The following is a 14,736-nucleotide window of genomic DNA, read 5'->3' as shown; positions in this document are numbered from 1 at the left end:
AGCCAAATCCAACAAAAGGGAGCTGCATCCCCACCAGCTTGAAATGATAATAAAAAAGAATAATCATAAAAATAACAGAGAACTCCACTTACGTTTTTGAGTGAAACACGTAATGTTCTTATAATTGATAGATCGACTGCCCATTCTTGTTGTTACAAACATTTCATGCCATTATAAGAAGTTCTCAAATAGGCAGTTTCTGTTTAACAGCATCATAACCATCAAAAACTACAAAAAGCAGATACAACGATACAATATCGACTGTGCATATCTAAAAGGAATACTTCAACATTGTATGAGCAGTTTTCTTGTACAATATTTTTAGTGTGTGAGATAGTTTAAATGAAAGTGTATGTAGTTATGAAGTTATGCTACTTATTGATTGTTTTTCAGGGCAATAACTCAAAGAAAACATACAAGTTTACGGACAAATTTTCCTGAATAACCGCAGTATTATATTTCGTAACTGTGAAACTATTTAAAGTGCATTTTGCGAAACACTCTTGCCTTCAAATGTAGGCCTATAGAAGATTAAATACAAAACATTTACTTTATTTATTATTATTATAATTATCGTTGTTGTTGATAGCTTGAATATTATTATTTTCATCGTTGTTATTGTTAGCTTGTTTGTTGTGACTAAATCTCATTTTATGCAATTCAGAAAATTGGTGAAGTTCAGTCTAGAAAGAACAATTGACTACTTTAACTATGTGTTTTATGATTTATTTAATTACCCTGAATTGACAGCCCCAACTATTTTCATTTCCTCCGGTTGTCGGAAGTATTGTATCGAAAACTGAGAACAGGAGAAATACACGTGCATCATTTGCCGCCAGTTGTTTTCCGCATAGGCAATAATAAATTGGTAACTTACCCCCACTGCATGATACTATCGATATTAGAAATGTTCTAAGATGTTTTAGAAATTTCTTATATTCTAAAGCGCAGTTCGGCGGAAGTATAAAAAGTGTTTACTATACATCATCCCATGACTAGTTTTTAATTATTTTTTTTTTTGCAAATTGCATAGCAAAGCAACAGAAACAAGAAGACATCAACAATAATAATAACCACAACAATAATACAATAAGTGATTTGTCTAGCAATATATGTATGTAATTTTTTTTTTCTAGAATAAAAAATAAAGTAATTATCTCAAAATTATCATAAGCAGAAAAATCCAACAATGATAATAATAATAATAATATAGCAGTAAAAACGGAAACGTAAATTCGGTTATTATTATTATTATTATTATTAAAACGATTTGATAGGTCTCAAATTAGTTAGGTCTATATTATCTGGTTAAATAATAATAATAATACAAAGCCCGCACTTTCCCTAAAACTAATTGTTTTGTGATGCAGTATTAATCGACTTTTGGTGATATAAAATGCAATATTTTCAGAGGGCTAACGGGGTTTTGACAGAATCGGCTGATGAAAGTGGTCACAGCTGTAGACCGGGGAAATGCGACCTATTTATTGCTTTTGTTTGGTATTTGGCTTCGGAGAAATGGGATGGTTGATTTGTGAGTAAGGACATTTAGTTTAATTTCTGGGAAAAATAACGAAACAATTTCCGTCATAAATATAATGAAAACGTTTTAGTGTTGTTCTGCTTTTAGTATACGCCATGTGTTTTATTTGATACCTATAGTGGTAGTACGAAGAAAAGAAGAAGAAGAAAGTTGTGACGTGTTAAAAATGCGCACCCTGAAGTTTGACGACATAATAAATTAACATATTTTCCCAAACTAAGGGAGGCAGCATGATTCTCAGCTTTTAGATAGACCCATAAAGTTGTCCAAATTTCAACGAGTATTGCCTGATCAGATTTGATTGGTAGGTGAAGTTTAAATTATTTGCAGCTATGTAACTTACATTAAATATTTGTTTTTGGAAAATAACTGTTTTCTTTTCAAGTGTTTTGCCAAATTCCAGAAACTTAATACAGAAGCAACGTTCTCACTGCACTCTACAATGTCTAATAGTAATAACAAAATGACCGTGTGGTTGTAAAAACAGTAAAACCCACTTAAAAGTATTTTAAACATAACGGATGTCGATTTTTTATTTTTATACGCATTCATTTTTTCCTAGTTCATTAAAACACTATAGATTTTATAGTTATTAGAATCGTTGTTTTGGTAGCTGTATTTTTATCCCTGCAGAACGATCTCGGGGAGCACTTGCTAATGTACTCATGAACGCAGGCTTCACTGGGGCTCCAGATTTCAGCCATATTTCAGTACCAAGAACAGCTCCCTCGCAGACTGAACGGTAATGCATTATTGAAAGCCTATATCAAACAGCTCTGGGGTGCTGTCTTTCTGAGCTGGGCACGAGATGAAGTCCGACTGTCTGACTGCACAAAAGCTTCTAATATGTTAATGGCCGTAGGGGATGCCTTAGGTACGATTCCCAGCTGCTTCGGCAGCCATATGTCAGGCTGTTTGCCACACGGATCTGTTAATCAAGTACGATTTCATCAGCAGAGGCCAACGATATCCCGCCGTCAAACTAAAAGCAAAATAATAATAATAATCATAATAATAATAATTTCCTTTTAAAAAATTATCTAAACTACTGTCGTATGAAGCACACCGAGAATCATGCTTCTGAATATTTTACGATCAGCAGAAGCTTGTGTACGGTTCATCCTCGAGTCCTTTCATTGCTCTTATGAAACAGGCCAACACGCTGGGCTCCTTTCAAGCAGAGAAGCTTTCTGCCGCTTCTCCCTTTTCCTCAAACTGAAAAAAAGGGATTTTTGTCATTGTCTGTAAAATGACTGGGACGTTATTTTTGGGTCTTAAAGGGGCTAAAAATATTTTTTAATAAATAAAAATATTCCTGTTTAAGTCTAGATAAAGCATGAACATAATCAAGATTTTTTTTGCAGTAAAATTGACCTGAAGATTCACGCCTATGTGTCTCTTTAAGGTGGGTTAATGTTGACGTAAGCGAAATCTAAAATGCAAAGGTCCACACGAAAGGTGAGTAGGATTTTTAAATGCATAATTTGTTGTCTCCCATATACTGCGCTATAGAATGAATTTGTTTAATCGAGAAACTGGAAAATATTCAGATAAAATTATTTAGGTAAATAAAGCACTTTTTATTTGCAAAGCCGGTTATGTATTCATGCTTTAATTTAGTTGAACTGCATGACCGCCATAAGGAATATCCTACACAGCTGCTCCAACTGTAATATTGCTTATGAACAATAATCGTGAAAAATGACCCCAAGATACAGATGTCATATGGGAACAGGAGCGTAGACCTTCGAAATCTGTATTCATTTCCAACTTTTATTTACTCAGGAATCTCGGCCAGTAGCGCCGATTCTCCATGCAGCCTCTGATATGGGGCGGTGGCGATGTTGACACAGCGGCAAAATTCAATCACAACGGGTTCGGAATCAAGCGGACAACTTATTTATCCAATAAATCCGCCATTTAGTAAGAAAAATATTTGAGCAGCTGTATTTGACCTCTGGTCACATTTACTGCAATGCCTTTGGAGGAGTAAAATGAAAGCAAGACCTTGTGAGTAGTCTGAGTACAGGGGTCCACACATTAGGCTGAATCCTGTCGACTTAAAAAAAACCACAAACCAGCAATAGCAAACAGTTTCTTTTCCAGTTTTAATAATGGCAGTTGTATTCTACCATTTCTCTTCTTGAAATCCAACAGATAATCTTTCAGTACATTTGTTAATTGCTGAGAATGAGTATACTTAAGTGCTCTTATGTTCTTTCTCCCTTTCACAGAGAAATAATAATAATAATAACTGAAGACATTTCCAGAAAGTTCCTCACATCAGTGAACAGCATAAGGTACTTTTGTCCTGTATGTTATACCCTACTTATCCAACTATCCACCATTCTACTCTCATTCCTTCATCATTGGTGTTTTTTCTCTTTGTATATTAACTTTCTATCAGTCTTCCAATGCATTTGTGAAATATCCCCTTTTCTGTACCCTTTGCTGTTTGACAGCTTGCTGCTCTGCACTTTTGACCCCATATTGAACACATTTGTCCATCATTATCACCATCACCCGCAGCTTCTGGAATTCACGTTTGGCATTCTTCAGGATCAATACGTTTATCATTCATGTAAGATGCACAAGATGCACATTCCAAATTTCAGGACTCTTTGAGTTGTGGCAGATAAAGATAACAGTGATTTCCAATGGAATTTTATTTTGCCACACTTGTATTAGTTGAGTGATTTATATAAAATCACTCCACGTATGAATTTTCCTATATGACCCGTCTGGAATATCTATCGAGGGCATCAAGTGTCCAACATTACGATTAAGCCTTAATTATATAAGTTCAAACAAAATGAATTTTAAGAAGCACGAATCACTGAATCTGCTCTATTCCAGAGGGTCACAGAGAGTGTAGTTTGCCTAGCATATCGATTCTCTCATTTCCATGACATCATTCAACAATCCAAAAAAAAAAAAAAGATTGCAAGGAGGACTGGGCTGGTTGTTTAGAAGCATATTAAATATTTTATGAGGACACTGAGAAGATAGGGAAGACTGTGGTCAGAAAGGTTAGTTCAACTCATTTGCTGAGCCCTGGTAGACCCTCACTCATAGAGGTGGAGAACAATAATTGTTAATGCAACCTGCTTTGTCAACACTGAGAAAATGGTAATGTCTGCACTGGTCATGAGCCAGAGCCATTCATACACCACAGTGTGCATATTTAATATCCCAACCTCTAATTTCCACCCTAAAGCTGCCACGGCCCAATAAGAATGCACAGTACGTGAAACATTGACTACTTATTACAACTCTTTTATGTGAAGCACATATTTTGCACACTGGAACCTTAATTTTACTGCATTCATGCTGCCTGGTACCATAAGGTACAAAATTACATGCAATAGCATTCAAGCAGCCACACAAGCAGTGTCATCTGAAGAACATTTGCATCAAATGATTATGCAATAATAAGCTGATGTTAAGGTGGGTGTGGGGAAGATAGCAACAACAATGAAAAAGTGTGTAAGCATATATATATATATATATATATATATAAACATTATATATATATATAAACATTATATATATATATATATATATATATATATATAAGCAAACAAATTTAGATAGATAGATAGATAGATAGATAGATAGATAGATAGATAGATAGATAGATAGATAGATAGATAGATAGATGAATAAATTAATGCAAGCAGACAGACACTAATGAGGATGCTGGGGCAATTTTGTGAGACCATCTCTTTGAACATTAAATGAATGATAAGAATGTGATTAATAATAATACAGAGGTCGATTCTGCCAGCCAACAGAAAACCCTCAGTGGGTTCCATAATTAAACTACATCAACATTTCAAAAGAAGTACCAGTGCTATCGTTGCTTTTCAGCCCCACTGTAATTTCAGCAGTCAAACTGTTCATTTGTGTAAACAAGATGAGCAACATGGGTGAAATGGAGACTATTTATTTCCTGGTGAAAAGCCAGAAGTCAACAGTATTGTTTCATTTAGTTCTCTGAATCTGTTGTATGCTTTTGATTAGTAGTTTTCATCAGGCTTATGTTTCCCACATGTGTTTTATGAAAGAAGTTCTGCAATGACCCTTTAGGTTCCTTACCGGAAATGGACAAACAAACAAACAAACAAACAAACAAACAAACAAACAAAGCTACTCCTTCACTACTGAGAACACTGTGGGGTCTGGTTGATATCGCTCCCCCTGTGTGAGGGTTTGAAAGAGGCAGAGCACCTAATCTTGCCAGATATTCAAGATGGATCCCATAACATTCACTGGGACATTCATGTTAAAGCTTTGTTCCACTGGGCCACAGGAAGTCAAAGTTTTGACATCTTCTTACATTATAAACCACAAAAGAAGCCTCGTCCAAGCGTGGCTTCCTCACAGGAACTAGACAGTCTCACTCCCGCTGATACTGTTGTGTGCTGTCATTAATATTCCTGCCGTGGTAACGCATGCAGCCTGGAACAGTATCCACTGTATCCTGTTGCCGTAACTCTGCACTGCAGGCAGACACTGGCTGGGTCAGCAGGCTAGCTGGGTGTTATAAATCTCCAGTATCAACTCCAAAAGTGACAGATCTGGTGTGCAAACGAGTTCGTCTAAATTTTGCGCTTTGTGGACGAAGCTGGTGCCACTAATCACGTCTCCCGTCGGTGGATCTTATGGAAAGCTGTGTACAAACAGGTGGTGATTAAGAATCATAATTAATCATCAAATAAGACAGATCATATACTAATTATAAAAACTGAAGCAGTATTAGTCCTAGCCGAGGTGGCGCCCTGTGCGGGGTTCACTGCCAGTACTCCCCCACTGAGGTACAGTGACATTGGCTGGCAAGACGGTGCCCTAGGCGACTGCCTATGCCGCCTATAGGACTGACCGGCCCGGAGCTGAAGCATTGATTACTGTACAATCATACATTTAGACTAGTTTCTTCTATTTATACTAAAGATTTAAGAGGACTGACGTATTTTCATGTTTTAAAAATGTTATACTTGATAATGGTCCAGGTTTAATATTTCATGCTAAATATCATTAAGTCCATCACCTTGAGGCAATAGATGTCCATTAGCATGAAATGATTATGCTTTCACTACTCTCCCCTTAATTCAGAGTTGCGGCAAATACATTTTTAAATGGAAACCTTCCAAACTCATCACATTGCAGAAACCCAGATTTTTCCCCAATAAATATTAAAGTGTGCTCTCTATAGCTATGTTAATACTGAGCCCATCTTAGGAAGTACAGGGCAAGTCCATCCTACGTCATCACGTACTTTTAAACAGGCAAAATCCAAGGGTAATTTAGTGCTATTAATTCACCTGAAACTCATTTATTTGGACTGTGGCAAGATATTGTAGCACAAGCAGACAAAAAAAAAGAGGAAAACTCTTCACACAAAGATCCTTGAATGAATGACACCACCCTGGAGATACAAATGACTGACTGTGTAGCACAGCCTGAATCAACCGTTACCCATATTAACAGATGTGTTTGCACCTGAGGAAATTCTGCAAATGTGTCAATTACCTTGCTGACCTTTTCTAAGTTAAAAATGGCGATGGAAGACCTCCGTATTCTATGTAATATTTTAGGAATTCATTTTTATGTTATAGAAATGTAATCTCATTTTGTCATAAAGCAGGGGCTAATCAAACCTAGCATTGGTTACTTAAGATTTTTTGGATTAAAAATCATAACAGAAAAGGGTGCACCAAGTGAGTTATAAAGAATTATGGGTAAAAATGTGTGTCTGGATTCTCCTGCCAAGTCTTTGGTTTGAGTTGTATTCCTCTGTCAAATACTGCACAGTGTGGTTGAATACCCATCTACACTAGTGGAAAAAACAAAAGGTGATGCTACTGCAGAACAGATCAGCCAATACAGTCCTGTGGGGCGAAAGTGTTGCTGAGAGCTTTTATTTTGCAAAGTTACTCTGTGGGGGGATAAAGTGCAGCTGAGAGCTTTTATTTTGCAAAGTTACTCTGTGGGAGGAAAGTGCAGCTGAGAGCTTTTATTTTGTAAAGGTACTTTGCCACCCCCCCAAGACTTTCTTTGCTGGTGCAAGAATATGAAACTTAATTTTTGCCATTTCCAGCAATTGTTGATGTTGGTTTCTACTTATTGCTGCTGTTTTAGATAATATACGTCCATATACCCACCAGAGTGGTTTGCATTTTTAAGTACAGGATAGGCCTAAATAGTCCCCATTGTGTACTTTTGTAAGGGTCCTCTGATGAATTCAGCTCAGGATGCTCCATTCTTTACAGTGCTTTACACCCCATGCTCAGTGAAAGCCTCTACACTACTGGAACACCCTCACTGTATTTATTTAGAAAGACAAGTCTGCGTCATTGTGACATTCCTGAATTGCTTAGTGACTGAATGCACGCAGATATTAAGGAGCATGGCCTGATCAAATCAAGAAATAAATACTTTAGCCCCAGGTAACTGTTAAGTATTAATTGTGTTTGGTTTTTGTTTGTAAGCATAAAAGTATGGTGTGCTTATATGATGCTTATTCAACTTCACTAATTAGACTTAACAAAAAAAAAAGAATACACTGAGTTTGGACGTTCTGAAATACATGACATAATATCTGAAAGAGATCATCTGCATGCAGTTTCTTTTAATAGGTGAGTGTAACCATAAGATATGGTTTTGACTGAAACAGAGAAACAATGTAAATTTCAGTGGTTCAGAAAATACTGTTTGTTTATTTATTTATTTGCAAACTGGTAGTGCATGTGGTTCATTCAACACTAGGCTATGTCTGCGTTTCAAAGTAAATAACAAAATTTATACAAATATATTAAATACATATTGAGAAGCTTAAAGAGAACCAACAATCAGCACAGCACAACGCACAGCCTACTTCATGAATACTGTACTTGCTACATTTCCAAAGGTTTTTACTTTTGGTAAAAAAAAAACCGAATAGGTGATTGATGAAAACAACTCTTTTCGAATTAAGCTTTTCAATTACATTTGTAGAACATGTTAACAGGCAAGTTGTGACTCAATTAAAGCAAAAACTTATCCCAATGGGACTTGGAAATCAACCCAATATATCATATGTAATTAGTAATTTCATGAACTTCATTATTGTCAAGCTGAATAAACGTGGGTTCTGCAAGTTCCCTCAATGACTTAAATATTGTAATGCAACTATAACGAACGTGATTTATATCCCAGATGTTTAACTTGCTGCCTAAAATCTCAGCAAGTGAATGCTTGATGAATAAACAGTCATTCTAATGGGAGCTGATAGCAGCTTTTACATGAAAGATAATAAAGATATAACTAATGAAGCGTACATAAAATAAGCAGGAGACATCCTCTCCAGTCTTAAAAACAAGGGTAAATGCAGGTCTGCCGCAATAAATAACCCTAGTTATCCAGAATAGTTAGTCTCAATGGGAACAACGGAAATGGCAGCTTTAGTTAATGTGTCCACTCATTTGAATAGATACTGCTATCTGTCAGGTATGTTCATAAATGCAAATGGAGAGGGTTTACTGTAGAATGGCCAGTGACGATTTTACACGGAACATGTGTCGGGTCAAACAGAAGAATATGGAATACTTATTTTTTGCAAAAATCATCTAAACAACATTACCTACAAGTGTTTTGCCATGAAAATTATGTCAGTTATACACTCATTACTGCATTTACGAGCATTATTAGATAACATATAGACATACTTTTTTCTAACGTTTTTTTGACCTGCTTTGATTTGAGCTGGTTTACTTTAAAGGTTCCACAGGTATATTTTAATTTGTAGTGTTACTGTATAATGGAAAGTCTGGAGACATCTCTGACCTTCCCCTACCACTCGCCCTCAGTGGCTTTTTGCTTATCATTAACTTGTTTCAATTGTGAAATGGTTCACGTGACACTATTGGATATCTTTTGTTTTTTTGTGCATTGCATTTACAGACTTAGAGTAGTTTCTTTCTAGATCCTCTCCTGCGTAATACTTGTGTGTGTAACATTTCTGAAGCAAAGTGGTCAATCATTGGAAGCTATGCCTAGCGTGTCACTGGAAGCTATGCCTAGCGTGTCACTGGAAGCTATGCCTAGCGTGTCACTGGAAGCTATCCCTAGCGTGTCACTGGAAGCTTAGCTTAGCAGCACTTGCACTTAAATTGGCTCCTTGACAGTTGTGTGCTTGTTATGTATTTGCTGCACTTCTCTTTGGACAAAAGCACCTGCCAAATAAATTAATGTAAATGTCTAAGTCTTGTTCAGTGTAATATCCAATTTTTAAGCACCCTTAAGTATAGGAATGCTTATTTGTTGCTTAAGTTATGTTGAGACGTTTTGGGTAGCTATTTCTTGATCATAGTTTATGGAACTAACTTCATCAACATTATCAATGCAGCATGATAATAAAGGTAGAAAAAATACAGTACATTATTGAATTAATTAACCAGACTTAGCTGTTTAAAGATGAATATCAAATGAACCACAGTAATTCTGATTAAAAAAAAAACCCAGGGCCTCTTAAGCACAATTTGCATGTTGGAAAGAGCAGAAACGTGAAAGTTTAACACTGTAATGATTGCTTTTCTTTACTTTATAAGAATGCAGCGATCCATGCACATGAATTTCCTCTTCGATTAGAACAAATCTAAAATGTTACAATGTGGATTTCACCATCACAGCAAGACTTTGTTTTATAATTCGGCATCTATCAGAAATGTAACAGGTTTTAAGCCTTTCACCACTCATTTCTCCATCACAAATGAAACCCAACGTCCTCGCTATGCTGACATAGGAATACAAAGTGACTTGTATTTGTGTGTGTGAGTTTTGTTTTAATTTTGTGCTGTGACACGAGAGAAAGGCTTGGTGCCAGCCATTTGGTGGCTTGAATCAGTTTCCATTGAAACAGTCTTTGTCAGCACAAAGCATAATGCCAGCTGGCAAAATATCCATTCGTTTTACTTCAGTCTGCTGAACTGTACAGTATATTGCAAGACTTCCTCTTCTATTAGGACAAAAAATGGACTTTTTCCTTAAAGAGAGCTCAATGCTGAATCATGAGCATATTCTGAAATATAAGGTGTTTAAAATCACCATTACCTACAAATATGCGGATCGAAAACATTTGTTCAATACATACATTAATTAGTGCAAGTAACACTAAAATTATCAATGAGTAGCCTGAAGGCAGAACTCATACTTATCAGCAAAATGCATGAGCAGAGAGAGGGAGCACAGTTTCTACTCAAAGCCACTCTGATCTGCTAGAATAATTCATAGAGAAAGGTACCATGAACTTTCTTTAAACAGATCATACTGTTACATTTATGGCGTCCTGATGAGCATGATTAATCCCACCCACTAAACATGCTGAACCCTACAAACCTGCCTGAAGGGTTATCATATCATATTATGGGCAGGATATTAATGTGATACAATTTATCTATCAAGGTAATTTAGGGTGTTTAATATGTGTTTTGTATATACTGAATTTTAAGGCTAATAAAATAGTCATAATTAGTGAACAATCATGATTTGGTTCTTTTAATGAAGTAATCTATTGACATTTTATTCAGATTAACCTTTTCACAACAGACATACCGGTACTTCAGTTTCTGGAAATAAAAATGAACTGTAAGTTGATGGTCATTTTCATTCTTTTGATGCTTTGCTCTAAGCAAATAAAACCAAAATTCTGCTTGCAGAATAAAATCGCAGTCACAGAAACAGAAAGTGGATAATTAGGAATGCATGTTTACAACTCTCCTCTAGTATGAGGCAAAGTACAGAAATGGTGCTATGAAATAACAATGCATGCTGGGACAAAACTGGTTCTTTTTATTAAACGGCCATGTTTCCCATGTTTCCTGTAACTGGAACTCCAATTGTTAAGATGAAAACAAAGAAAAACAAAGAAATGTGGAGAAAATGTTTATTGTTGTATTCTTTTGCTGAGAAGAATTATAATATTATTTTATGTTTTTGAATTTGTGTCTGAAGCAGTTTGGGGTATTGTTTTGTTCATCAATTGTTCTTTTGGTGTCTAAAAAAACAACTATTGCATTTTAATTAAAAAGTAAGAATGGCACATTGTCATTAATTTTTCTACCTTTGACAAGCCAGATGAGGACCACTATTATTTTTGCCCAGTTTTTGCATTTAATTTTAAGAACCAAATGAAAAGAAAGACAAAAACACTCTGCCTCATAACTGAGAACCATGTGAACAATTAAGAATCTAGGAAAATAAAGCCAATGTTCAGTGGCATATAAAAGGCATACTAAATTAGCTTAGCATGAAGCACAGAGTCTATGAGGCAAATTTGAAGACCACTGACTGCAAGCCCATTTGCCTTTTCTACTAGCTGAATTATTAATGATAATTATCATGCTAGGGTTATTGCATATGATAACAATATATTCATTGGAAGAAGGACTTCTGTATGTTGAACTGCACCCTTACCAGCATGAGCCTTTGAAGATGTGGACTAGACCATAAATGGCATTTAAAGGTGAAGGTATGGTGGGTAGTTGTAAAATTGACAGGAAGGCCACAAGTGAGAATGCATATAGAAAAATAGGGTTCAGCATTTGTTTATCAGCAAGCCAGATAGATACAGTCATGCATCTCATAATGACATTTTGTTAGGTGGCCAATGGTGGCACAATGGTGAAATCACCTAACAATGCACTTCTCAGAACGTATCCCTGTCGTTAAGTGATGTATGACTGTATTGATTCTGGTAAGTGAAACTACACCAATCATACATTATTCCTACTTTATATAGGCTATGTATTTATCATATAATTCCTGCTTTTACTATATGTTAGAGTTATTTTAAGTTTTATGTATAATTTGGTATGTTATTTTTCAGTCTGGGAATGCTCAATATTTTTTCCCCACATACATAACGGTAATTGCTTCTTCACTTTACGCCATTTCGACCTACAAAGGATTTAATAGGAACGCTCTACTTTCAGATATCAAGGGAAAGCTGATAAGGAGAGTGACAGTGTCGCATCACATGACCTGGCCACCTAACATGAACCTAGTAAAGATGGTTTTGGAGGAGTCTGACCAGAGAGTGAAGGGAAAGCGGCCAATCAGTGCTCAGCATTTATGTGGGACCTCCTTCAGGACAGCTGGAAAAGCATCCCAGGAGGCCACCTCATGAAACTGGCATAGGGGAGACAGAATTTTCAGTCAGTCCCTGGAGCACCCACTGGGCTAAGGGCCATGCTTGGGGGTCAATGGTGGGATCACTCTGCCAACCATGGGATTTGAACCAGCAATCTTCTGAGTACCAGCCCACAAAGCTGCCCCACTTTTTTTGATTAATACTTTTGTTTGGTCAATTCATAACTCCCTGTATGTTACATTATTGTGTTGACATCTTTATAATTATTCTAAAATGCGGAGAATAGTACAAATAAAGCTTTCTATGGATAGGTCTGTCCAAACTTTTGACTGGTGCTATACAGTATATGCATTCTCACTTGTGGATATCCTGCCATTCTCCAGTTTAGAGGTTAGGAGGGGTCTTAAACTGGCTAACTTTTGACTAATATCATAGTTTCACATCAACATGAAGATCATTTAAACAATTTTCATTGACTGCAAAAGGACTTTTTTGCTGCATATATAATAAGTTCAATAAATTTTGTTCTAAAAAATGGAACACAGCACAGCTATAGTCTTAGTGTGTTTCTGCCCACAATTTAGAGCTGCTCAAAAGGCTTCAATTAAAGCAAATCCACTTGTTTCTGGGAATCTGGTAAATAATTGCCAACAATTAACTCAGCAATTTAACATGCATGTATGCATTAGCTTTGCATGCAATTGCTTATATACAGTTTTGAGAAGAATTGAAATGCTGTTCACGAGTTATTAATAATTACATTATCACATTTATTAATATCTAGAGGACTTTTGCAGAATGTTATACCCCAAAATGATTTCACTACAAATGTGTTCGGGTTAAGATAAGCTTAGGTGGAAGCCCTGCACCTTTCATTATTTATGTATACATGACATATAAAAATATTGGCAATTGATTTTCCATTCTTTTTTCTGTCAGATTTTATTCCCACCATTTCTAGAGCTGCAGCGAATGACTGAATATCACCCCGTGCATAGCCAGAGGGCAAAGAACTACCTGGTGGTAAAAAAAATACCTATCAATTAGACTGGACGTTCTGGGCAGTAGCAGGATTCACCTTTGTCTATAGTGCAATATTGATTAGACCCGGTGTAGTGTCAAGTCAGAGTGAGGGAGCCAGGTGATTTAAAGGCTTTCACTGGAGACGACCTGCTTTCTTGTCAGGTTCCTGAAAATGCTGATGAGCTCTGTTTCTTCAGGACAGCAAGAGGAAACAAAAGTATATTTCACAGGAAAGACTCTGGATGAGAAAGTCCAGTGGACACACTGTCAAAACTGTGATAGCAGAGAATTGACAAGTGCATGTAACACTTTTTTTTTTTTTTTAATCCTATGTAGCAGCACTACAGGGAAACAACCCACACCACTTTCTACATTTTTTAATGTATTTTTTTCCCAACTCTAGAAGGATGGAAATTGGTGAGATTTTGCTGCAGGCATGATTCCTAAAAAATTGACAGGGAAAAGAAGATTCACTCATGCCAGTCATGTCCAGATATGCTAACTCTCATATAATAATTGGAATTAAACATCTATAACTGGGTTCTGTAAGGATGCTATCATTCACTGATATATGATTTTCCATATCAGCTAAATGATCCAAAGTGAAAATATTTCATAGATAGATACTAGCCATATATATATCGTTCTGTGTTCTACAAATATACTCATTTGTTTCGGAACAGATTTTTGAAACTCTTTATAAAGTGACTGATTTGTTACATTTCTTAATAACGCATATAAACATAACAATTCTGGAATGTGATTTATGAATGAATATTCTAACTGCTGATCTCTTTTGTCAACACTATTAATTAAAGCTAAATGATTGTGATTATTAATGGCTGGCATGGCAACTGTGTTTGGAGACATGACACAATCATTTTGCTGACAGGTGGCAATAGCTTTGTATTTGGCATACTTGAGTATTATTGAGTATTATACTGTGAAACAGCAACACTAAAGAAGAATATGGGGGGTGGGGAGCAGTAACAACACCATCTCACACCTTTTCTCCTCTGCACAATCCCCCATTCCTGACCAG

The 14,736-nt window shown here is 36.2% G+C and overlaps 1 long non-coding RNA gene across 1 annotated transcript; it reads left to right on the top strand.

Moving 5' to 3' along the window:
- Positions 1-1,762: 1,762 nt before the first annotated feature.
- LOC111834126 (uncharacterized) lies at positions 1,763-3,516 on the top strand. Its single transcript, XR_002835919.1, has 4 exons — positions 1,763-1,847; positions 2,177-2,285; positions 2,908-3,001; positions 3,329-3,516. It is a non-coding gene; the product is annotated as an uncharacterized lncRNA (long non-coding RNA).
- The last annotated feature ends 11,220 nt before the right edge of the window (positions 3,517-14,736 follow it).

The sequence above is a fragment of the Paramormyrops kingsleyae genome, chromosome 16 (genome assembly GCF_048594095.1).
Source record: "Paramormyrops kingsleyae isolate MSU_618 chromosome 16, PKINGS_0.4, whole genome shotgun sequence".
Taxonomy (NCBI): Eukaryota; Metazoa; Chordata; class Actinopteri; order Osteoglossiformes; family Mormyridae; genus Paramormyrops; species Paramormyrops kingsleyae.
The sequence above is the reverse complement of the archived record's forward strand: the minus strand, read 5'-3'. Positions and strand labels throughout refer to the sequence as shown.